At 37.3% G+C, this 24,906-nt stretch overlaps 1 protein-coding gene across 2 annotated transcripts in view; it reads right to left on the reverse strand.

Annotated features, from left to right (window-relative positions):
• TMEM135 (transmembrane protein 135) overlaps positions 1 to 24,906 on the reverse strand; it is a 289,014-nt gene that overhangs the window by 176,954 nt on the left and 87,154 nt on the right. The window lies entirely within an intron of this gene.

Genomic DNA, 24,906 nt, shown 5'->3' on the forward strand with positions numbered 1-24,906 from the left:
TGATTAGTGTAGCTTTGTAGTATAGTCTGAAGCCAGGAAGCCTGGTTCCTCCAGCTCCATTTTTCTTTCTCAAGATTGCTTTTGCTATTCAGGGCCTTTTGTTTTTCCATGCTTATGTGTTTTTTAAGGAAAGTAGAGGTTAAATTATAAAATCAGAAAGTGTGAAGATATGAAAACCCAAACAGCAATGAAGATACAATACTCAATGTATTGTGTCTTCACACAGCCAAATACTCAATGTAAAGCCATAACTATAAGAAGAATAAACCTAAAGCTACTTAATTTCCAAATAGGAAACTACATGGGTATATGGAAGAAGTAATTCACTGAAGCTTCTTGGAACCAACCTGAAGCTCCCATGCTGTACAGTATTCCAGTATACGAATTTGTTATAGTTATAAAACTATAAATTTGCCCATCTGTTTAACTACAGGTGGATCCCTGAGTTGAATTGTGTTTTTATAATTATGAACACACTACTCAAAATATTCTTGTTGGTTTCTCCTGTTACAGATAAGAAAAAAACATCCCCTAATATATACTTAAATAAAAGACTGATGAGTTGTAACATGTATATTCAAATTTACTGCATGCATGCTCAGTCACTTCAATTGTATCTGACTCTTTGCGACCCTATGGACTGTAGCCTGCCAGGCTCCTCTGTCCAATCGTTTTCTAAACTGAGTGTACAAATTCGCACTTCTACTAGCAACAGATAACAGTTATTATTTCTAGTAATATTTTCCTCCGGGTTAACAAAAGAAAGTTCATCAAGCATCCTGTAAGTATCTAACAAAACTTCAAAATGAAGTTATTCATTTTTTCATGTATTGACTACCTACATAATGATACTATACATGTGGTAGGAACTCAGTAATCAAAAGCATTTCATAAAGACCCCCTTACTACAAGGAACAGAAATCTACCAAAAGAAAAAAAGAAAAAGAATATTAAGCTTAAACAGCTGGAGCAGAGATCTAGTGACACAGGAGTAGAAGGTTCATAGGAAGTACACGTATAGTCATATGCACACACATAATCATATCTCTAACACGCATGCACACATGCACAATTAATACTGGGGGGAAAGTGCTACCAAAGTGTAGAGGGACTATAGTTTTGTTTCCAGCTCTAATGTTCTTAACAGGAAATTATAAAACGTTAGAAGTCAAGAGTTTTACAAAACTCATCAACTATATCTACAGCAATTTCTCTATTAACTATGTAATCAACTCAGAGAATAACTGGAACTAGACACAATAAAGCCAACACGAGACTCTAGAACCAGCATGATCAGAGAGTCAGAGAACTTACTTATTTGCCTATTTTGATTTAAGAGATGTTGAAAGTCCCTCTCACGTCCAAAACAGATCTTCATTTCCTCTCATAGTGCCTGAAACCACATCTGCACTACTGAATTTTGTTGAACATTCAGCACTTTTCATTCATTAACAAATATTTGCATTGTGCTGCAAATATCTCTGGACTTCGGAAAGTTAGGAATAATTAGCTGACAAGGATAGGACCTAAAGAAAAACAGAAATAGGAACAGAGATGCTGAAAAAGAAGGTGGGAGACCAAACAAAAATATCTGAATACTTTCACCATTTTACTGATATCTGGGCCCAAAATTACTGCTGTCTTTGACTGGAAATTTCATCTATTGGAGACCAATGTCCTAAATTTGCATAAACTTTTGTTTGTATATGTTTATTTATTGTTATAACTTTTTAGTTTGTTCTACCAAATTATTCTCAATTCTAACTGCATTAGAGTACAAGCATACAGGCTCAATTTTACACATAACTTAAAATGAGAGAAAGAACTAGGGATAAAATCCTTCTCCAGGGGATCTTCACAACTCAGGGAACGAACCTGGGTCTCCAGCATTGCGGGCAGATTCCTTACCATCTAAGCCACCAGGGAAGCCCAATAAAAACAGAGAAGCTAATAAAAAGAAAAACAGACATTTCAGACACTAAAATGCTATGCAACAAAGCCTGGAGGACATGAGTCTTGATTAGTCCCCAGAAAAGCTTGCTTATGGAGACTGTGTGGCAGGCACCTATGGCGCAAGTAACTTGGAATGAATGGAACCCTTAGTATTTTGTAGTAATTCAACTAAAACATTTAAGAATCTGGCACTTCAACTGGTTAGTTCACACTAATTGAGCACAATGCTAAACATTATCCTTAAACACCAAACAAATACTTAACAACCTATAAACAGTAACTCAATATTGAATTCTTTCTCTTATTTAAGTCAATAGGATCCAGATTACCTCGTTTCGGTTTTAACAAAGTAAACAGTTGAGAAAAATCTAAAATTGCTAAATCAATGCTACTCTCTACAAGGCTCTGGCTGTTAATAAATATCTCGTAAATGAACTTAGGTTTTTTAATCTATGTGTTTTTAAAAAGAATGTAATAGATCCCAATTCTTAATCATTCCCCCTAAGTCCACAATTTCTCCCCATTTCCTGTACTAATTTGCTTCTGTTGTGGACTTTTATTTCTATCATAAATTACCCTAATAAGAATTCAGAATCCAAACATAAATTTTATAAACACATACAGTATATATGCCTACTTAATAATCAAAACCAGCCTTCTTTAAGTGTTAATGTTTCCTTTCTAGTACTTCCAAATATGCATATACTTCATAGGGTCAATCTTTATTAGCAATTTTTAACACTAAAAATGGAAAACATGCCTTTTTTTAAAGTTTATATATATTTTTTTTAATTTTTATCTTTGGTTGTGCTGGGCCTTTGTTGCTGCACATGCCTTTCTCTAGTTGGGGTGAGCAGGCCCTACTCTCCAGTTGAGATACAGGAGCTTCTCACTGCAGCGGCTTCTCTGCTTGTGGAACATGGGCTCTAGAGCACAGGCTAAGTAGTTTTGCCACATGGGCTTAGCTGCTCTACGGTATGTGGGATCTTCCTAGACCAAGGGTCGAACCCATGCCTCCTGCATTGGCAGGCAGATTCTTTACCACTGAGCCAGCAGGGAAGCCCAAATATGTCTTTTTAAAAACATCAGATTCATAATAGTACAATCAATAAGTCCCTTTCTCCCTTAAGTGTTTATATACACAAACAGTGTCCTATATGAACAAAATAATACTGCTAAATGTATGTTAAGCAAGGACTAAATTTCTTTCCCAAAAAAAAAAAAAAAGGCAGAAAATACAGTATGATAAATCTTTGCTAGAAAGTTAAATAATGTAATTGCTTTAATTATGATTATGTAAAACCATTTTTAATACAAGGATGAGTAATTATCAACTGTTGGATAAAATACTTTAAAATATCTGATGAAAGTGAAACAAAATTAAGGAAAAATTTCTATACTACTATATATGTAAAAATATCTATTTACGTACATAGCCACAATAGTCTAAACTTCTAAAGAGACAGAAAAACTAAGTTTCAAAAACCTACTAATAAAGATATGTATTATAATTATCTTTCAAAATAATTAATAAAGTTTATATTGACCCTGTGAATTAAAATTCTCTGTATGTGCGTGGGTGCTCAGTCACTCAGTTGTGTCTCTTTGCGACCCCGTGGACTCTGGCTCACCAGGCTCCTCTGTTCACGTAACTTTCCAGGCAATACTGGAGTAGGTTGCTACTTTCTACTCCAGGGGATCTTCCCAACTCAGGGATAGAACCCACAACTCCTACATCTCCTGCTTTGGCAGAAGGATTCTTTACCACTGAGCCACCTAAATAATTTGCAGATATTATGGTCTAATTTTGAATAATTTCTAACTCTAATAAAAAATTGACTAATAAATAAAATGGTTACCTTTCATTTGGAACAGAGATTTTAATCTGTTTTGTGTCATGACCCTTAAGTTGTTTAACTTAACATTCCCCTGGGTGTTTCCAAGAGTATGGATAATTAACATCAGGCTAGCACTAATTTGACCCTTGTTTCCCATGGAGAAAAGTGTATCAGGATGTAATTCAGGGAAACTTATTTTCACCAGTATAAGCAAAATTTTACTGGCACATGCCTCATACAAGATCTTAGTACAATACTGTTTCTTCATACAGTTGCTGAAAGCAACTGATACAACAGACGGGGAAGGAGGCAATGAGAGAGTAGTTATATTCCATACACTGACAACAAATTTCGCTTCGGTAAAAGAATAAAACAAATTAGTATAAATTTTTGCAGTTAACCAAAATTTATCTATCTACATGACATTTTAATTTTCTAGAGCTCTTACAACAGCTTGAGAACTGCCCCTAAGGCTTCCAATACTGCTGCTCATCCTCCCTACAATTATTTATTCCCAAATGAGCTATGAGTAACTGTTTGAAAAGGCAAATCATATTCTATTGATTTGTATTATAAATTTGTATTTACATTTGGAATACAGTGTAATAAAAAGAAGAGACATCATTTAATAAAGATTTGTATAATCAAAGCTATGGTTTTCCCAATAATCATGTACGAATGTGAGAGCTGGACCATAAAGCAGGCTGAGAGCTGAAGAACTGATGCTTTCACATTGCGGTGCTGGAGAAGGAAATCAACCCTGAAATTCATTGAAAGGACTGATGCTGAAGCTGAAGTTCCAATACTCTGGGCCCCCTGACACAAAGAGCCAACTTATTGGAAAAGACCCTGATAAGAAGGCAAAAGGAGAAGGGACAGAGGATGAGATGGTTAGGTAGCATCACCAACTCAATGGACATGAATTTGAGCAAACTCCAGGAGACAGTGGAGAACAGAGGAGCCTGGTGTGCTATAGTCCATGGGGTCGTAAACAGTCAGAGAGAACTGAATGCCTGAACAACAAATACCATTTGACTCTTTGAAAAGGCAAATCATATTCTATTGCTCTTTTGTTTAAAAGTCTCCAGTGGTTTTCATAACACATACACACTGCTGCTGCTGCTGCTGCTGCTGCTAAGTCGCTTCAGTGGTGTCCGACTCTGTGCGACCCCATAGACGGCAGCCCACCAGGCTCCCCCGTCCCTGGGATTCTCCAGGCAAGAACACTGGAGTGGGTTGCCATTTCCTTCTCCAATGCATGAAAGTGAAAAGTGAAAGGGAAGTCTCTCAGTCGTGTCTGACTCTAGCGACCCCATGGACTGCAGCCTACCAGGCTCCTCCATCCATGGGATTTTCCAGGCAAGAGTACTGGAGTGGGGTGCCATTGCCTTCTCCGACATACACACTACTATATATAAAATAAGTAAACGACAAGAACCTACTATATACACAGGGAATTATATCAATATCTTGCATTGATAATAACCTAAAATAGAAAAGAATCTGAAAAAGCATATATATATATATACACACACACACACTCTTGAATATATAGATATATATACAGTTGAAACTAACACAACATTGTAAATTAACTATATCAATTGAAAATGCATAAAAATGAATTTTTAAAAAAGAATTTTCAAAAATTCTCCAATGCTTTTCTATAAAATGCAAAATAAACTCTAAACTCCTTACCATGGCAACAAAATCCTAAATGTAAACTGTCTTTTGCTTATTTCATTTTATATCAACCTCATTTTATACCATTCTGTCCACCCACAACAGTCTTCTTGGCTACAAATCAAATGCACCAAGCTTATTCCCATCTAAGGATCTAATTTATTTACTGTTCACACTCCCTGAAAACACTTTCATAAGATCGTCTCGAGCTCTGGCTCATTGGAATACAGCTGGGACTAAAATAACATCTCTGCTCTAGAACAGCACACCAATAATAATGCCAGAGAAATGAAAGAGAAGGGGGGAAAATGGGGTGGGGGGAACATCACTGCTACAGAATCTCAAACTAAGTGCCATAGGACAACAGAAGAGAAGGTAACCTACTCCAGAGGAAAGATTTCTAAATTCAGATTTGTCACTGTCTTAGATACATGACCAGGAAATAACAATGACACACACTAACTATTAAATGGAGAGGATTCCATTTTGATGCTCTTAAAGTGCCACACTCCATATGTCAGCAAATCTGGGAAACTAAGCAGTGGCCACAGGACTGGAAAAGGTCAGTTTTCATTTCAATCCCAAAGAAGAGCAATACCAAACAATGTTCAAACTACCATACAATTGTCCCCATTTCACAAGCTAGCAAGATTATGCTCAAAATCCTTTAAGCTAGGCTACAGCAGCACATGAACCAAGAACTTCCTGATATACAAGCGGGTTTTGAAGAGACAGAGGAACCAGAAATCAAACTGCCAACATTCACTGGATCATGGAGAAAGCAAAGGCATTCCAGAAAAACATCTACTTCTGCTTCATTTATTATGCTAAAGCCTTTGGGTGGATCACAACAAACTGTGGAAAGTTCTTAAAGAGATGGGAGTACCTGTCTCCTGAGAAACCTGTGCACAGGACAAGAAGCAACAGGTAGAACTGGACATGGTTCCAAATGGGGAAAGGAGTACCACAAGGCTGTATGCTGTCACCCTGCTTATTTAACTTAGATGCAGAGTTTATCATGTGAAATGCCAGGCTGGATGACTCACAAGCTCCAATCAAAACTGCAGGGAGAAATACTACCCATCTCAGACGTGCAGATGGTACCACTCTAACGGCCGAAAGAAAATAATAACTAAAGAACCTTTTGATGAGGGTGAAAGAGGAGAGTGAAAAAGCTGGCTTGAAACTCAGTTTTCAAAAAAGCAAGATATGGCATCCGGTCCCAACACTTCATGGCAAACAGAAGAGGAAAAAATGGAAACAGTGACAGATTTTATTTTCTTGAGTTCCAAAATCACTGGGGACAGTGAGTCAAGCCATGAAATTAAAAGATGCTTGCTCCTTAAACAGTGTATTAAAAAGCAGAGACATCACTTTGTCAACAAAGATCCACATAATCAAAGCTATGGTTTTTCCAATAATCAAGTATGAATGTGAGAGTTGGACCATAAAGAAGGCTGAGAGCTGAAGAACTGATGCTTTCGAATCACGGTGCTAGAGAAGACTCTTAAGACTCCCTTGGTCTCCAGGGAGATCAAACCCATCTTTCCTAAAGGAAACTGACCTTTAAATTCACTGGAAGGACTGATGCTGAAGCTGAAGCTCCAATACTTTGGCCCCTGACACAAAGAGCTGAATTATTGGAAAAGACCCTGATGCTGGGAAAGACTGAAGGTAAAAGGAGAAGGGGATGGCAGAGGATAAGATGGTCACTGACTCAATGCACATGAATTCGAGCAAACTCCAGGAGACAGTGGAGGACAGAGGAGCCTGGTGTGCTATCGTTTATGGAGTTGTAAAGAGTCAGACACGGCTGAGTGACTGAACAACCACAAATTCCACTGGACTGCACCACACAGAAGCCCCATTAATGTGCATGAATAATAGATGTCATTGACAAAATTTAGGATGTTATTTAATTCATAAAAATACTTCAGAGGTTACATTTGGGCTATGCCCCCTCCTTCATTGTCCTCCAAGGCCCTGCTATGGTCGTTTGATCTGGGATCAGATACACTACACCTGAAGCAGGTCAATCATATTAGGGTAAAGGCAAAGGGGAAGAAGACGAGGTAGAGATTCAGATCCGAGTCACTTTAATGATAGCATCACATTTTTTTTAAAGGTGCTACTGCTGAGTTCCCCACAGCAGCCCTGGTTCCGGTCTTTCCTGAGACTTGATTGTTTAGTATATCCTTCAATTCTGTGAGCCTTCTCAAAGTCCTTGCCTTAATCCCTGTTTTTATCTTAAGCTAACCAAATTGGTTTCTTTTATTAAAAAAAACCCAAGCAACTGTGAAACACTTTGAATATACAATCATCCTAGTGAAAAGCTAAAACAGAGATTAAGGTTTATGTCTCTATTCCAAGCAGTGTGAAGTTACTACATACCTAAAAACTGTACTGACATAATAGGAAGAGCAAAACATTGGTATCACTCACTTTCAGATGCAGATTCAACTTCTAGATTCACTATCTGCTACCTATCTGATGTGAGTTTGAACACGTAATTTAACATTCTCCGGCTCCTAATCTACTGGTGACAACCCTCAGAGGGTTGTTGGAAGATTAAACAAGATAAAAGATGTCAAAACAATCAGCAAAATGTCTGCAAGATAGTAGGGGCTCAATAAATGTTAATCCTCACCTTGTTTCCCAATAAGGAAAAGATGTTTAATCAAAAATAAGTGAAAAGCCAACTCTGGCTAGAGCGAAGATGAAAGTCACTCAGTCGTGTCCACTTCTTTGCGACACCATGGACTATCCAGTCCATGGAATTCTCCAGGCCAGAATACTGGAGTGGGTAGCCTTTCCCTTCTCCAGGGGATCTTCCCAACCCAGAGATGGAACCCAGGTCTCCCACATTGCAGGCGGATTCTTTAACAGCTGAGCCACAAGGGAAGAGGGTTAACAAATAAAGCCATGAGTTAAATACACCCCCTCATCTGTTTTGTTTTGTATGGCCCACAAACCAAGACTGGTTTTCAAATTTTTAAATAGAGTTGTGCATTGAATATTGTGTGTGCCTCCTCCTAAAATTAATATATATATATATATATATATATATAAAATCATAACCTGTGGTATCTATGTGAATGTGACCTTACCTTGAGAAAGGGTCTTTGCACATGCAGTCAACGTGAAGTCATACTGGATTAAGGTAAGCCCTAAATCACAATGACTGGTATCTATTGGCCTAAGAAGCCACGTGCTGACGGAGGCAGAGATTGGGAAAATGTGGCAAAAAAACAAGGAATGTCAAGAATTATCAGGAGCCACTTGAAACTGGAAGAGGTAAAGACAGATTCTTCCCTAGACACTTCAGGGAGCGTGGCTCTGCCAACATCTTAATTTCAGGTTTCTGGTCTCCAGAAGTGTGTGAGAACATATTTCTGTTGTCTTCAGCCACCCAGTTTGTGGTAAACTGTTATGGCAGCCCTAGAAAACTAAAATACAAAGTTTGATCATGCTATCTGTTTTGTATGGCCCACAAAACAGTTAATTCTTGTAATGTTATTTAAATTCCTATACTCAGTATATAATGACCTAATACAAATAGGTTTTGTTTTTAATCAAAACAACAGCATTTCCCAACATGTGAAACTATAAAATTCAAATTTCACTGTCCATAAATAAAGTTTTACTGCTCACAGCCACATTAATTTGTTTATATCTTTTCTATGGCTGCTTCTGTCCTACAAATGCAATGTTGAACAGTTACCATAGAGACCAAATGGCCCTCAAAACTGGAAATAGTTACTATCTGGCTCCATATAGAAAGTTTGACTATCCCCAGTCTTAAGCATTAATGCTGAAGACATGAATAGGAGCTGGACAGGTTAAAAACCAGAAGGAACAAACACACACAAGACCTAGGAATTTTTATCATGGGAAAAAGGTTTAAAGTTTTAAAATAAATCAAGATTTAAGGGAAAAAAGAGTAAATAACAGAGGTGCTAGTCAAGAATAGTCTGATTCCTATCTTGTGAAGTAAGTTAGATGACAGCAATCATTATTATGGAGAAGCTGGCTACAGTGTAAGGATGTGGAACAAGACTACTAATTTGCTTTATGATGTATCATTTAAGATAGGCAGAAGACATCTACTTGAAGCCTCCTGAATACAGTATAAAGTGGCAGAGAAAAAATGGTTTAAAAAATCAGACAGAAAGACACATCCCAGTCTTCTCTTCCCAGTCTAAATGTCAATTCTGAGCAACTGAAATTGTTTATTGACTAAACATTATAAAAATCTCCCAATTGGCCACATTATAAATCTATCCCTACTATAATCCATCCTTAAGAGTACTTTCAGAATGATTGTCCTAACATACAAAGTTTGATCATGCTATCTGTTTTGTATGGCCCACAAAACAGTCATGTCCGACTCTTTGCGACCCTATGGACGGTAGCCTACCAGGCTTCTCCATCTATGGGATTTTCCAGGCAACAGTACTGGAGTGGGTTTCCTTTTCCTTCTCCAGGGGATCTTCCCAACCCAGGGATCGAACCCAGGTCTCCAGCATTGCTGGCAGGCACTTTACCCTCTGAGCCACCAGGAAGACCAAACATTATAAAAATCTCCCAATTGGCCACATTATAAATCCATCCCTACTATAATCCATCCTTAACAGTACTTTCAGAATGATTGTCCTAAAATACAAAGTTTGATCATGCTATCTGTTTTATATGGCCCAGAAAACAGTTAATTTTTTTAATGTTATTTAATCCTATACTCAGTATATAACGCCCTTCACAGTAAGACCCAAATCCCCATCCAGTCCCATTTCATACCACTCCTTAATAATCCAGAAGCTTCTCCTATATTTAACTTTGTTATACACATCTATAACATTCTTGGTTTCCCTGTCTGTAAACCCACTATGATTTTAATTACTTGTTTATTCCTTCACACTACACTGAATTTTATGACAGAGCATGTCTATCAGGTTCACTATGATAGCTATGATATACAGAGCACTCAACACTGTACGTAGATGCATAGTCAGTATGAGTTGAATAAAGAATGAATAAACTGACAAGGATGACTGACTCTGTGAGGGCTCAGGACTCCAACTTTTTTGCATATATTGTTACTGCTCTCCTGAGAATTACCTTTGCCTTGTTGACTTATCTGGGAAATTCTTTACTCATCTTTCACATGCAGCCTCCTCAGGAAACCCTTTCCTTACATTTTCCTGCCAACTGTTCTTTCCTCCACATTGCTAAAATACTATGTACCATATGATACTGTAATATATCTACTTGCTGGTGTTTATGCTTCAATAAACCTTGAGTTTCTCAAGGACAAGAACCCTGTTTAATTCAGTATTGCTTTCTCTGACACTTAGTTCAATGTATGGAGCATGTGAAGAATAAAAATGTATTTGCTGAGTACATAAACTAAAATTATTTCAAAAATATAACAAAGCTCTAAATCACAGAACAGTGTACATTTTAGTATTCTCATTGTAAGTTAAATTGTTTTAATAATTTATTAAATAGTGTTTTAAACAATTGTGACTACATATTCTAGTTTAAATAAAATTCATAAATGAATGAAATTTCATCTTCTGTTGTAAATTATTATAGCAATAATGCTGTTGTTCAGTCGCCAAGTCGTGTCCGACTCTTTGCAACCCCATGGATTGCAGCACGCCAGGCTTCTCTGTCCTTCACCATCTCCTGGAGTTTGTCCAAGTTTATGTCCATTGCATCGGTGATGCCCTCCAACCATCTCATCCTCTGTCGCCCTCTTTTCTTTTTACCTTCAATCTTTCCCAGCATCAGGGACTTTTCTAATGAATCAGCTGTTCACATCAGGTGACCAAAGTACTGGCGCTTCAGCTTCAGCATCAGTCCTTCCAGTGAACATTCAGGGTTGATTTCTTTTCAGATTGATTGGTTTGACCCTGCTGTTCAAGGGACTCTCAAGAGTCCTCTCCTGCACCACAGTTTGAAAACATCAATTCTTTGGCACTTTGCCTTCTTTATTGTCTAGCTCTCATATCCTTACATGACCATAGCCTTGACTATATGGACCTTTGTTGGCAAAGTGATGTCTTTGCTTCTTAACACTGTCTAGGTTTATCATAGTTCTGCTGCGAAGAGCAATTGTCTTCTAATTTCATGTTTGCAGTCACCAGTCACAGTGATCTCAGAGCACATGACGAGGAAATCTGTCACTGCTTTGCACCTTTTCCCCTTCTGTCTGCCATGAAGTGATGGGACCTGGTGCCATCTTCTTAGTTTTTTAATACTGAGTTTTAAGGTGGCTTTTTCACTCTCCTCCCTCACCCTCATAACGATGTTCTTTAGTTCCTCTTCAATTTCTGCCATTAGAAACTCAAAATATTTAGAATAAAATCTAAAATTCTTTTTTTCACCAATATTTCAATTTACAGATATTAACAAAAATTAAGTCATTAAGCATTTTCAAATAATCCTTTCTCTACACATTTATATATGTACATACATATATGCTGTGTGTGAACACATGATATAAATGTTATAGATATTAATCATAAATTACATCAATCCTATTAAGATAGTTCAACTGAAATACATCCAAAATAAATATCATAATTTAATTGCAATTTCTAATATCTGGATTCAATTAAGTTCAGGAAAGTTTCAAGAAGGCCACCCAGTAATAAACACAAAATAAATTGTGTCTGCTGTCTTGTTAGTGATAATTTTTTATTGCTACCTCAGTTTCAGATGTCAGAGTAATGACTTCCATATTCTGATTAAAATGCAAATTGAAACCATATGTTAGCAAAGCATACGCTTTCAATGTCACTGTTTTCTGAACTTAAGCACAATAAAAGTATTACCCAATGAATTCTATTGATTCTAGATGTAGAAAATACAGACTTTACATTGCACACTATGTCAACACATGAAGTTATGGCACATCAATTAACAGTTATGGTCATACACACACACACACACATATACATATATATGTATGTATATGTAATTGATGAAGGGTAAAAATTATAAAACAATATGAACCTTAAAACAGAATGAATCTTAATTGATTTGATTTTCTTCAAAAGTGAAAATCAAAAACGATTTTATAAACCTCTTTGTAATCTTCAGATTTACTAAAGTAACCACAATTACTTTAATCTACATTTTCAGAAAAAAGAAAAGGAAACAATAGACTGATATGTTTGTTTAATTTTGCTAATGAATTAAATAAATCAAATTCTACATAAGTCAATTTAACATTTAATGAATTTCTAAGACTATGCTATGAGTTTCCCAAACATCTTCTGAGATTGATTCAAAACTAACTAGCCCAGTAATTTAAATATTACAAGCTTTGCTCTTCTTCATTTTCATTTGCAACATTAAAACTGCTGTGTGCATAAGACTTTATTTTGTTTTGAAAGGAAAACTTTCAAGTGATAAAAAAAAACTTTTCTTATAAACGGAACTCCAAAAAAGGCTGAATCATGAATATTCTATTCAAGAGTGAATATTTCTGGGACTTCCCTGGAAGTTCAGTGGTTAGGACTCAAACACTTTCCCTACTGCAGCCTGGGCTGAATCCTTGGTCACGGAACTAAGATCCCACAAGGCACATAGCCACAAAAAGACTGACTATTTCTCTGTTTTTCTTTTCTTTTTGTTTCATAAGAGTGAGTATTTCTAAATTTAACATATTTCTTCCCTATATCAGCTAGATGTAAAAAATTAAAAGTCAATGCCAGCTAAGTTTACACAATTTATAGACATCAAAGGCAGTAAACTCAATGTAACTATAGTTCTGCTGTGTAAGAAAAAAGTGAAGGTGACCATAACAGTGTTCACCTAAAAGAGAGACTGGGATGAGGTAGGGTAGGGGTCAACCACAGCTCTCAAGACGAATAAAATCACTTGACTATAACTTAAAAAACTGTTCAATTTGAAATACGAATGACGTCTTCCTGTATTGCAGCCTATACTTCAGTTGCAGACTAAGGAATAATCGATGTCTCTGATCAGTCTAAAACGTGACTCTGGTGTCTCACAACAGTTCACCTTTTCCTTGCTTTCTTACACATTAGCAGAGAACCCCTGTATCTTATTTACCTGACAATTTCAGGACAAATTACTTTACGTTTTTTTCTTTTTATAATATCCATGCTATGCTATGCTAAGTCACTTCAGTCATGTCCGACTCTGTGTAACCCCCATAGACAGCAGCCCACCAGGCTCCCCTGTCCCTGGGATTCTCCAGGCAACAACACTGGAGTGGGTTGCTGTTTCCTTCTCCAATACATGAAAGTGAAAAGTGAAAGTGAAGTCGCTCAGTCGTGTTCGACTCTCAGCGACCCCATGGACTGCAGCCTAACAGGCTCCTCCGTCCATGGGATTTTCCAGGCAAGAGTACTGGAGTGGGGTGCCATTGCCTTCTCCGATTATAATATCCATAGCAAAGAGAAAAAACAAGGGAGTAAAAATATTTTAGCACTTGCAAGTTCTTCAGATATAACAAATATTGTCACTTGTTATATCTTCCTCAGCAAGACAGACAATTAAAAATGTCTATAATATGTTGACGCTTCTAAAATGTTTTGCGCTCCCTGGAGGAAAAACAGCACAATCTACCATATAGTATTATCAATGACTATATTTCCATTTCTAATTCAAACCTACTAAAACCACATAAAAATAGACATCAACTCTTCTTTATCTAATCAATACTCTATATACCTTGAAGGAAAAAGAGGAGTGAAATGAATTATTTTTAGATACCTAAATAGTTGAATTCTCTATCAGAATGTTACAAGACCAGATAAAAGTACAAAGATTTTGTTCTAAAATTAAGGAAATCTGTGCCTCCATAGAATACAAGTTTTCAAAAAATACACCTTTCCTGGAAGCACAGATAACATTTTTCCATGCTTAGAAGACTTCACAAACATGATCAAACTCAACCACAGAAATAACAAAGACAATAATAAAAGCAAATATTATTGAGACCTTCCTACTCACTAGTAAGTCTTATATGTACTATCATATTTAATTTTCACAATATTGCTCTGTGAAGTCGGAGCTATTATGATGCCAATTATGCCAGCTGAGAAAATAAAGGCAGAAGTAAAACGGTTTGACCAAGATCATAATACAAGCAGTAAGTACACAGCCATGGCTGGGAAGTCTCTCTTAGTAACAAAATACAGTACTGAATTAATACTGAAAAGATCTCAGGATTCCCAGACTAACAACCAGGGTCCACAGAGTCAAAAGATATGAACACTAACTGGTGTGAACACTGATCCCAGGATGTAAGTCTCCAGACTCCACACCACTATTCCTTGTCCACGGCCCTGTTTTCGTCTCTCTCTTGGCCTGCACCAGGTTGCTGCCATAGTTTCAGGGCTAGAAAGTCAACTTATCACTAACAAATACAATAAACCAGATCCTGTCACAAGTGCCGATTTTACAGAATAGAATTAAATCTTTTAAATATCTCTATTGGCATCCGGTCCCATCACTTCATGGGAAATAGATGGGGAAACAGTGTCAGACTTTACTTTTCTGGGCTCCAAAATCACTGCAGATGATGACTGCAGCCATGAAATTAAAAGACGCTTACTCCTTGGAAGGAAAGTTATGACCAACCTAGATAAGCAGAGACATTACTTTGCCAACAAAGTTTCGTCTAGTCAAGGCTATAGTTTTTCCTGTGGTCATGTATGGATGTGAGAGTTGGACTGTGAAGAAGGCTGAGCACCGAAGAATTGATGCTTTTGAACTGTGGTGTTGGAGAAGACTCTTGAGAGTCCCTTGGACTGCAAGGAGATCCAACCAGTCCATTCTGAAGGAGATCAGTCCTGGGATTTCTTTGGAAGGAATGATGCTAAAGCTGAAACTCCAGTACTTTGGCCACTTCATGCGAAGAGTTGACTCATTGGGAAAGACTCTGATGCTGGGAGGGATTGGGGGCAAGAGGAGAAGGGGAGGACAGAGGATGAGATGGCTGGATGGCATCACTGACTTGATGGACGTGAGTCTGAGTGAACTCCGGGAGTTGGTGATGGACAGGGAGGCCTGGCGTGCTGCGATTCATGGGGTCGCAAAGAGTCGGACACGACTGAGCGACTGATCTGATCTGATCTGATTAAATGTCTATTTATAATAAACATCTAACAACAACAAAATAATTGCAAAGGTGAAATAATAAATGCCAGATCTGAAAAATTTAGGTCTGTGTAGCCCAAGTACATTTTTAAGTAAATGCCTTTTTATTTTCCTTTCATTTTTTTCCTTTCTCTTTTATTTTTCTATTTTTCTTTAAATAAATACTTCACAAGTACAAGGTCAAGTTTTAGTATGAATAGTCCTTACCTGCAACTGTTTCAGCAAAATGAAAATAATAGAGTCCATTATTTTTCATCAAATGATATTTACAAGTTAGGCCAGGACATTTCATCCTCTACTTTGCTAATTGCTATTAGAGGTGTAAAGGGCATACCTTAAAAGCATATTCCAAATGAGCTATTTTTCTCCTACACATTAAACCCAGTTGTATCTCTTCAATTTCTTCATTGTACTGCTCACTTTACTGAACCAATTACAGCATATCTTATGTCAGAATGCAAAAAATTCAAGAACTCATACATTGTAGGATACATCTAAATGTAATTTCTCAAACAACGTATTATTTCTGATAAGCAATACAACTAATTGTTAGTTTAATATCATGCTATGTTTATGAAAGTTGCTAAAAAATATCACTAAATGGTACAAGATTAACTTGTAAAAAAAGAATCATAGACCCCTTTTTATCACATGCCAGTCATATAATTTAACAAATGATACAAAATCTACATCGTTTCCTCCAAAAAAATTTTTAACATATAATGCATTATTTTTAATTAAGGTATTTAAGCCCTTAATTAGTATACTTTTACTTTTTACCTTTGTATTTTCTTTAAGGGTGACAAACATTTTAATGTTTTTGTATAGATGATTAAAAGGTGATATTTAGCTTTGTAACTAAATTTGTATCTCACAATAAGAATGAACATGATAAATGCCACACTACAAAAGTCATAGCTCTTTGCTTCTGTTTTAAAAACTACCAAATATTAATTAGATTACATTAGATCATATTTTTAATATCAAAATACAAAAAAATACTTAAATATCATAAAAACCCAGTAGAATACTGACAGATGACCAAGGAGCTACAAAATTTAGTAAAGCACTAAAAGAAGCTTTTTCAGAACTTAAATTGTTGGCTAACTGAATATAAATAAGTAATTTATTTTTCCTTTGACTTTAAAATACAACACACTGGAATAACTTAACTCCTAGAAATACAATTAATGCTTACCTTCCTGACCAAAGTGACATAAAATGATTTAACACAGAAGTGTATTGAGTTAATATCCCATGCTACTGTCTAAAGCTGTCACAGCAGTGCTAAATTTTTTTAAATACTGCCATTACATTCCAGACTTCCAGATTTAACCTTAATTAAAAGACCATAAATGAAAACAATCATGCTCTGTACTGCAACTGTTGCCACATTTAAGGATTATTTTTAATATTCATTAAAAAAGTCTAGATTCTAAAAAGTCATCAACCAACACCTTTCAGGTAGGATACAGTAACCTAGAAAAAGCACTAATAAACCCAGTTAAAACCTGAGGTTTCAATATTACCTTATTATATATCATCAATATGAGATTAAAAGTCACATAACCTTCCACGCTGTTCTCATAATCTATAAATGGTATAATAAAATCTATCATGCCTATTTTTAACTAGGTAGCTTTGGTATGTTAAATGCAAAAAGGTATGTGAAAAGCATTTATAAAGGTATTAGATAAACATGATACTATGGAGGTATTATTCATCAAATACAAAGCATTCTGGTTATTCCTGCAAGAAATTATAAAGACAGACATAGAAGACAAAATTCCAGACAATGAAAAGTTTGTTTTAGTGAAAAAAATAAAAAGAAATCAAAAACTGTAAACTCATATATTAAATATTTGAAAGGCAAAAAAAAGTTAAACTTCATTCATCAGATCAGATCAGATCAGTTGTTCAGTCGTGTCTGACTCTTTGCGACCCCATGAATCGCAGCACGCCAGGCCTCCCTGTCCATCACCAACTCCCGGAGTTCACTCAGACTCACGTCCATCAAGTCAGTGATGCCATCCAGCCATCTCATCCTCTGTAGTCCCCTCCTCCTCCTGCCCCCAATCCCTCCCAGCATCAGAGTCTTTTCCAATGAGTCAACTCTTCGCATGAAGTGGCCAAAGTACTGGAGTTTCAGCTTTAGTATCAGTCCTTCCAAAGAAATCCCAGGGCTGATCTCCTTCAGAATGGACTGGTTGGATCTCCTTGCAGTCCAAGGGACTCTCAGGAGTCTTCTCCAACACCACACTTCAAAAGCATCAATTCTTCGGTGCTCAGCCTTCTTCACAGTCCAACTCTCACATCCATACATGACCACAGGAAAAACCATAGCCTTGACTAGACGAACCTTTATTGGCAAACTTCATTCATAACTTCCCTTTAAATTCATGCTCTACACACACACACACACACACACACGCCCTCAAAAAATAATTCTTGGCTTATCTAAGGAAAGCAGAGAGAAGGACAAAAATAAATTAAGCATTTCTTCTGTCTTCTTCCTTGCTAGGTAGGAGGGTCACTTCCCAATGCAGATCTACATATACTCTGTAGCCATGTTAAGGACAGCTGTGTTTCCAGACTTTATTAATAATGACTTGCACAGTCTGGATTTAGTAGAAGAAGACAGAACTGGAAAAGTGAATAGCTAGGTTCAAGTAAACAAGGTGACTATGGCAGGTTGGGTCCCAGAACCTATCTTCAAATCAGCTTTCACACAAAGCATTCTGGGAAACTAATCTCATATTATGAAAATGACTATACTGCTACTGCTGCTGCTTAGTCACTTCAGTGGTGTCCGAGTCCGTGTGACCCCATAGAAGGCAGCCCACCAGGCTCCCCCATCCCTGGGATTCTCCAGGCAAGAACACTGGAGTGGGTTGCCATTTCCTTCTCCAATGCATGAAAGTGAAAAGTGAACGTGAAGTCGCTCAGTCTTGTCCGACTCTCAGTGATCCCATGGACTGCAGCCTACCAGGCTCCTCCGTCCATGGGGTTTTCCAGGCAAGAGTACTGGAGTGGGGTGCGATTGCCTTCTCCGATGAAAATGACTATGTAATGTTAATAACCCAAATATTATTTCCTCTTTGGAACAATGTCTATAATTTTAAAATGTTTCTATGATTGATGTGGTGATGTCACACTCTCCCAGGCCAGACCTAAGCCATAATGGTAATTACTTACCGATTTTATCATAATATATATAGATATAGATACACTAACATCTTAAACTCTCTGTGCAAACATATATTTCTATGAATTATGTATTTTTTTCTCATTTATTAGAGTAATTATCACAGTAAAGAAATGTTAGGTTTAAGGGCTTCTTATTCCTCTTGGATGACATTAATTAATCTTCATAATAATCACAAAAAAAATGTATTAATTATTCCATTTGACAGAGGAGGAAACTGAGAAAAAACTAGAAGGTGGTAAACCAGGATTCAAACTGATGAGTGCCAGCGGCGCTCAGTCCTGAGAATCGATACTATCTCTGTATCTTGCCAATAACAATCACTCCCGGGGTATGAAATCACTCCTGCTGACCGAAAACCACTGATCTAGTTTTATGAGAACTTTTTGTCAAAAGTTTATTCTGACTCTGTTAAGATGACTTTTCTAAGTATGTTGGTAAGTCCATTACATTAATTGACTTCTGAATGTTAAGCTAAATTTGAATTCCTAGGCTAAACCTCACTTGAACATGGTATTATTGGACTGATCTGCTAAACTTTTGTTAAGAATACTGTGTCTAAATTCAAGAGAATTCTGATTCCGTCGTTTCAGTTTTCTTGTAGTGTCTTTGTCTTGCTTTGGTATCAAAATTATGCTGGCCTCAGAGAATGGATCCTGAAGTGACTGCTTCTCTTCAACCTTCTGATGCAGTTTGAGTGGAATGAGTAGAACTGGTATCATGTCTTCTTTAAATATTTATTGAGGGGAGGAGCTAAAATGGCAGAGGAGTAGGATGCAGAGAATACTTTCTCCCCCACAAATTCATCAAAAGAACATATAAACGCAGAGTAAATTCCACAAAACTTCTGAATGCCGGCAGAGGACATCAGGCACCCAGAAAAGCAACCCATGTCTTCGAAAGGAGGTAGGAAAAAATATATAAGACAAAAAAAGAGACAAAAGAGGGAGGGACGGAGTGCCCTCCCGGAAAGGGAGTCTTAAAAAGAGAGAAGTTTCCAAACACCAGGAAACCTTCTCGCTGCCGAATCTGTGCCGAGCACAGAGGGCAACATAACAGGGATGAAAAATAAATAAACAATTAAAACCTGCAGATTAGGAGCCCTACTGTAACTCTCCCAGCGGAGAAGCAGCGCAGATGCCTGCATCCGCCATTAGCAAGCAGGGGCTGGGCAGGGAGGCATGGCGCAGGCTGCATCCCTTAGAATAAGGATCTGGCTTGAATACCCCCAGCGCTATCTGAGCGAAATAATTTGGGCTAGCAAATCAGACTGTGGGATATCTACCACGCAAAAAGCCAGCCCTAACCTAAGACACCACCAGGCCCACGCACGGAACAACAGACTGTACAGAGATAGCTGTCTGCAGACCGTCCCCCTCTGCTGACAGGCAGCCAGAGCCAGAAGGGGGAAATCGCAGCTCCAGAGAGACATTATCTATAAAACTATAAGCAGGCTTCTTTGCTAACTAAAACTTCTTGGGGGTCTGGACGGTCAACATCCGCCTGAGAAGGTGCGCCAGTTGTACACCTAGATAACGGAGCGGAGGGGAGGCAATAAGTCACAGCAATCGCGCTCACCAAACACCTCATCACCTGAGCTGCTCGGACCTGGGAAGGGCACAAAACGCTGGCCCAACCGAGTCTGCGCCTCTGAGGACTATCCGAGTGCCTGAACCTGAGCGGCTTGGACCTGGGAGGTGCAGGAAGCCCAGGGCCGGCCACAGATGGTTCCTGGAGCAACCTACAGCCTGAGCAGTATTGGCAGGGAGGCTACACGCACTGTGTGTGGGGGCAGGCCCAGTGTGGCTGAGGCACTGCGAGCACACGCCAGTGTTATTTGTTTGCAGCGTCCCTCCCTCCCCACAGCGCGACTGAACAAGTGAGCCTAAAAAAAAAAAAAAGTGTCCACCACCGTCCCCTTTGTGTCAGGGCGGAAACCAGACACTAAAGAGACCAGCAAACAGAAGAAGTTATAACAGAGGGAACCGCCTTGGAAGCTACAGGCAATAGATTAAAACCCTGTGGTTAGAACTGAATACATAGGAAGGGGCCTATAGATCTTGAGAAATATAAGTCGGACCAAGGAATGAGCCAAAAATGAACTGAACCCACAACACCCAAAACAAAACCAGAGAAAGTCCTAGATATATTTTTACTACTTTTATGATCATTCTTTTTTTTTTTTAATTTTTAAAAAATTTTAAGTCCTCTATTATTCCTTTAATTTTCACTTTTATAACCTACTATTACTTTGCAAAAAAAAAAAAGACCCTTTTTTTTTTAAAGCAAACTTCATATATATATTTTTTTTAATTTTTGTGACCTTGCTTTTTTTCTTCTTCTTTTCTTTAACATTGTATTTTTGAAATTCCAAACTCTACTCTAGATTTTTAATTTTAGCTTTTTGATATTTGTTATCAATTTTATACCTATATATATATTTTTTTAATAATTTTTGTGACTTTTTTTTCTCTCTCTCTTTCTCTTTTTTTTATATAACATTGTATATCTGAAATTCCAAACTCTACTGTAGATTTTTAATTTATGCTTTTTGGTATTTGTCATCAATTTTGTACCTATATTTTCTTTATAATTTTTGCAACTTGGTTTGTTTTTGTTTGCTTTTTCTCTTTCTTTTTCTTCTTCTTTTTTTTTTTTAACATTGTATTTTTGAAATTCCAGACTCTAGATTTTTAACTTTTGCTTTTTGGTATTTGTTATCAATTTTGTACCTATATTTTCTTTATAATTTTTGCGACTTTTTTTTTCTCTCTTTCTTTTCCTTCTTCTTTTTTTAACATTGTATTTTTGAAATTCCAAACTCTACTCTAGATTTTTAATTTTTGCTTTTATGTATTTGTTACCAATTTTGTACCTTTAAGAACCCAATCTTCAGTACCCATTTTTCACTAGGGAGCGAGATTACTGGCTTAACTGCTCTCTCCCTCTTTGGACTCTCCTTTTTCTCCACCAGGTCACCTGTGTCTCCTCCCTAACCCCTCTCTATTATATGCAACTCTGTGAATTTCTGTGTGTTCCAGACAGTGAAGAACATTTAGGGAACTGATTACTGGCTGGATTTGTCTCCCTCCTTTTCATTCCCCCTTTTATCCTCCTGGCCACCTCTGTCTCCTTCCTCCTTCTTCTCTTCTCTGTATAATTCGGTGAACATCCTGAATGGTCCAATTGTGGAGTGCACATAAGGAAGTGATTACTGGCTAGCCCACTCTCTCCTCTATTGATTCCACCTCATCTCATTCGGGTCAGCTCTAACTCCCTCCTCCCTCTTCTCTTCTCCATATAACACTGTGAACCTCTCTGGGTGGCCCTCACAGTGGAGAAACTTTTCATCTTTAACGTAGATGTTTTATCAATGGTGCTGTTCAGAAGGAGAAGTTTTGAAACTACTGTAAAAATAAGACCGATAACTGGAAGCGGGAGGCTTAAGTCCAAACCCTAACTCCAGGGAACTCCTGACTCCAGGTAACATAAATTGACAGAAGCTCATCAAACGCCTCCATACCTACACTGAAACCAAGCACCACACAAGGGCCAACAAGTTCCAGGGCAAGACATACCAAGAAAATTCTCCAGCAACACAGGAATACAGCCCTGCGCTCCAAGATACAGGCTGCCCAAAGTCACCCCAAAACCATAGACATCTCATAACTCATTACTGGACATTTCATTGCACTCCAGAGAGAAGAAATACAGCTCCATCCACCAGAACACCGACACAAGCTTCCCTAACCAAGAAACCTTGACAAGCCACCTGTACAAACCCACACACAGCGAGGAAACGCCACAATAAAGAGAAATCCACAAACTGCCAGAATACAGAAAGGACACCCCAAACTCAGCAATTAAAACAAGATGAAGAAACAGAGGAATACCCAGCAGGTAAAGGAACAGGATAAATGCACAGCAAACCAAACAAAAGAGGAAGAGATAGGGAATCTACCTGATAAAGAATTCCGAATAATGATAGTGAAATTGATCCAAAATCTTGAAATCAAAATGGAATCACAGATTAATAGCCTGGAGACAACGATTGAGAAGATGCAAGAAAGGTTTAACAAGGACCTAGAAGAAATAAAAAAGAGTCAATATATAATGAATAATGCAATAAATGAGATCAAAAACACTCTGGAGGCAACAAATAGTAGAATAACAGAGGCAGAAGATAGGATTAGTGAATTAGAAGATAGAATGGTAGAAATAAATGAATCAAAGAGGAAAAAAGAAAAACGAATTAAAAGAAATGAGGACAATCTCAGAGACCTCCAGGACAATATTAAACACTACAACATTCGAATCATAGGGGTCCCAGAAAAAGAAAACAAAAAGAAAGACCATGAGAAAATACTTGAGGAGATAACAGTTGAAAACTTCCCTAAAATGGGGAAGGAAATAATCACTCAAGTCCAAGAAACCCAGAGAGTCCCAAACAGGATAAACCCAAGGCGAAACACCCCAAGACACATATTAATCAAATTAACAAAGATCAAACACAAATATTAAAAGCAGCAAGGGAAAAACAACAAATAACACACAAGGGGATTACCATAAGGATAACGGCTGATCTTTCAATAGAAACTCTCCAAGCCAGGAGGGAATGGCAAGATATACTTAAAGCGATGAAAGAAAATAACCTACAGCCCAGATTATTGAACCCAGCAAGGATCTCATTCAAATATGAAGGAGAAATCAAAAGTTTTACAGACAAGCAAAAGCTCAGAGAATTCAGCACCACCAAACCAGCTCTCCAACAAATACTAAAGGATATTCTCTAGACAGGAAACACAAAAACGGTGTATAAATTTGAACCCCAAACAATAAAGTAAATAGTAACGGGATTATACTTATCAATAATTACCTTAAACGTAAATGGGTTGAATGCCCCAACCAAAAGACAAAGCCTGGCTGAATGGATACAAAAACAAGACCCCTACATATGCTGTCTACAAGAGACCCACCTCAAAACAGGGGACACATACAGACTGAAAGTGAAGGGCTGGAAAAAGATTTTCCATGCAAATAGGGACCAAAAGAAAGCAGGAATAGCAATACTCATATCAGACAAAATAGACTTAAAAACAAAGGCTGTGAAAAGAGACAAAGACGGTCACTACATAATGATCAAAGGATCAATCCAAGAAGAAGATATAACAATTATAAATATATATATGCACCCAACATGGGAGCACCGCAATATGTAAGACAAATGCTAACAAGTATGAAAGGAGAAATTAAAAATAACACAATAATAGTGGGAGACTTTAATACCCCACTCACACCTATAGATAGATCAACTAAACAGAAAATTAACAAGGAAACACAAACTTTAAACGATACAATAGACCAGTTAGACCTCATTGATATCTATAGGACATTTCACCACAAAACAATGAATTTCACCTTTTTCTCAAGTGCACATGGAAACTTCTCCAGGATAGATCACATCCTGGGCCAAAAATCTAGCCTTGGTAAATTCAAAAAAATTGAAATCATTCCAAGCATCTTTTCTGATCACAATGCTGTAAGATTAGATCCCAATAACAGGAGAAAAACTATTAAAAATTCCAATATATGGAGGCTGAACAACACATTGCTGAATAACCAAGAAATCACAGAAGAAATCAAAAAAGAAATCAAAATTTGCATAGAAACAAATGAAAATGAAAACACAACAACCCAAAACCTGTGGGACACTTTAAAAGCAGTCCTAAGGGGAAAGTTCATAGCAATACAGGCATACTCAAGAAACAAGAAAAAGTCAAATAAATAACCTAACTCTACACCTAAAGCAACTAGAAAAGGAAGAAATGAAGAACCCCAGGGTGAGTAGAAGGAAAGAAATCTTAAAAATTAGGGCAGAAATAAATGCAAAAGAAACAAAAGAGACCATAGCAAAAATCAACAAAGCCAAAAGCTGGTTCTTTGAAAGGATAAATAAAATTGACAAACCATTAGCCAGACTCATCAAGAAACAAAGGGAGAAAAATCAAATCAATAAAATTAGAAATGAAAATGGAGAGATCACAACAGACAACACAGAAAGACAAAGGATCATAAGAGACTACTATCAAC

The sequence above is a fragment of the Bos mutus genome, chromosome 29 (assembly GCF_027580195.1).
Source record: "Bos mutus isolate GX-2022 chromosome 29, NWIPB_WYAK_1.1, whole genome shotgun sequence".
Taxonomy (NCBI): domain Eukaryota; kingdom Metazoa; phylum Chordata; class Mammalia; order Artiodactyla; family Bovidae; genus Bos; species Bos mutus.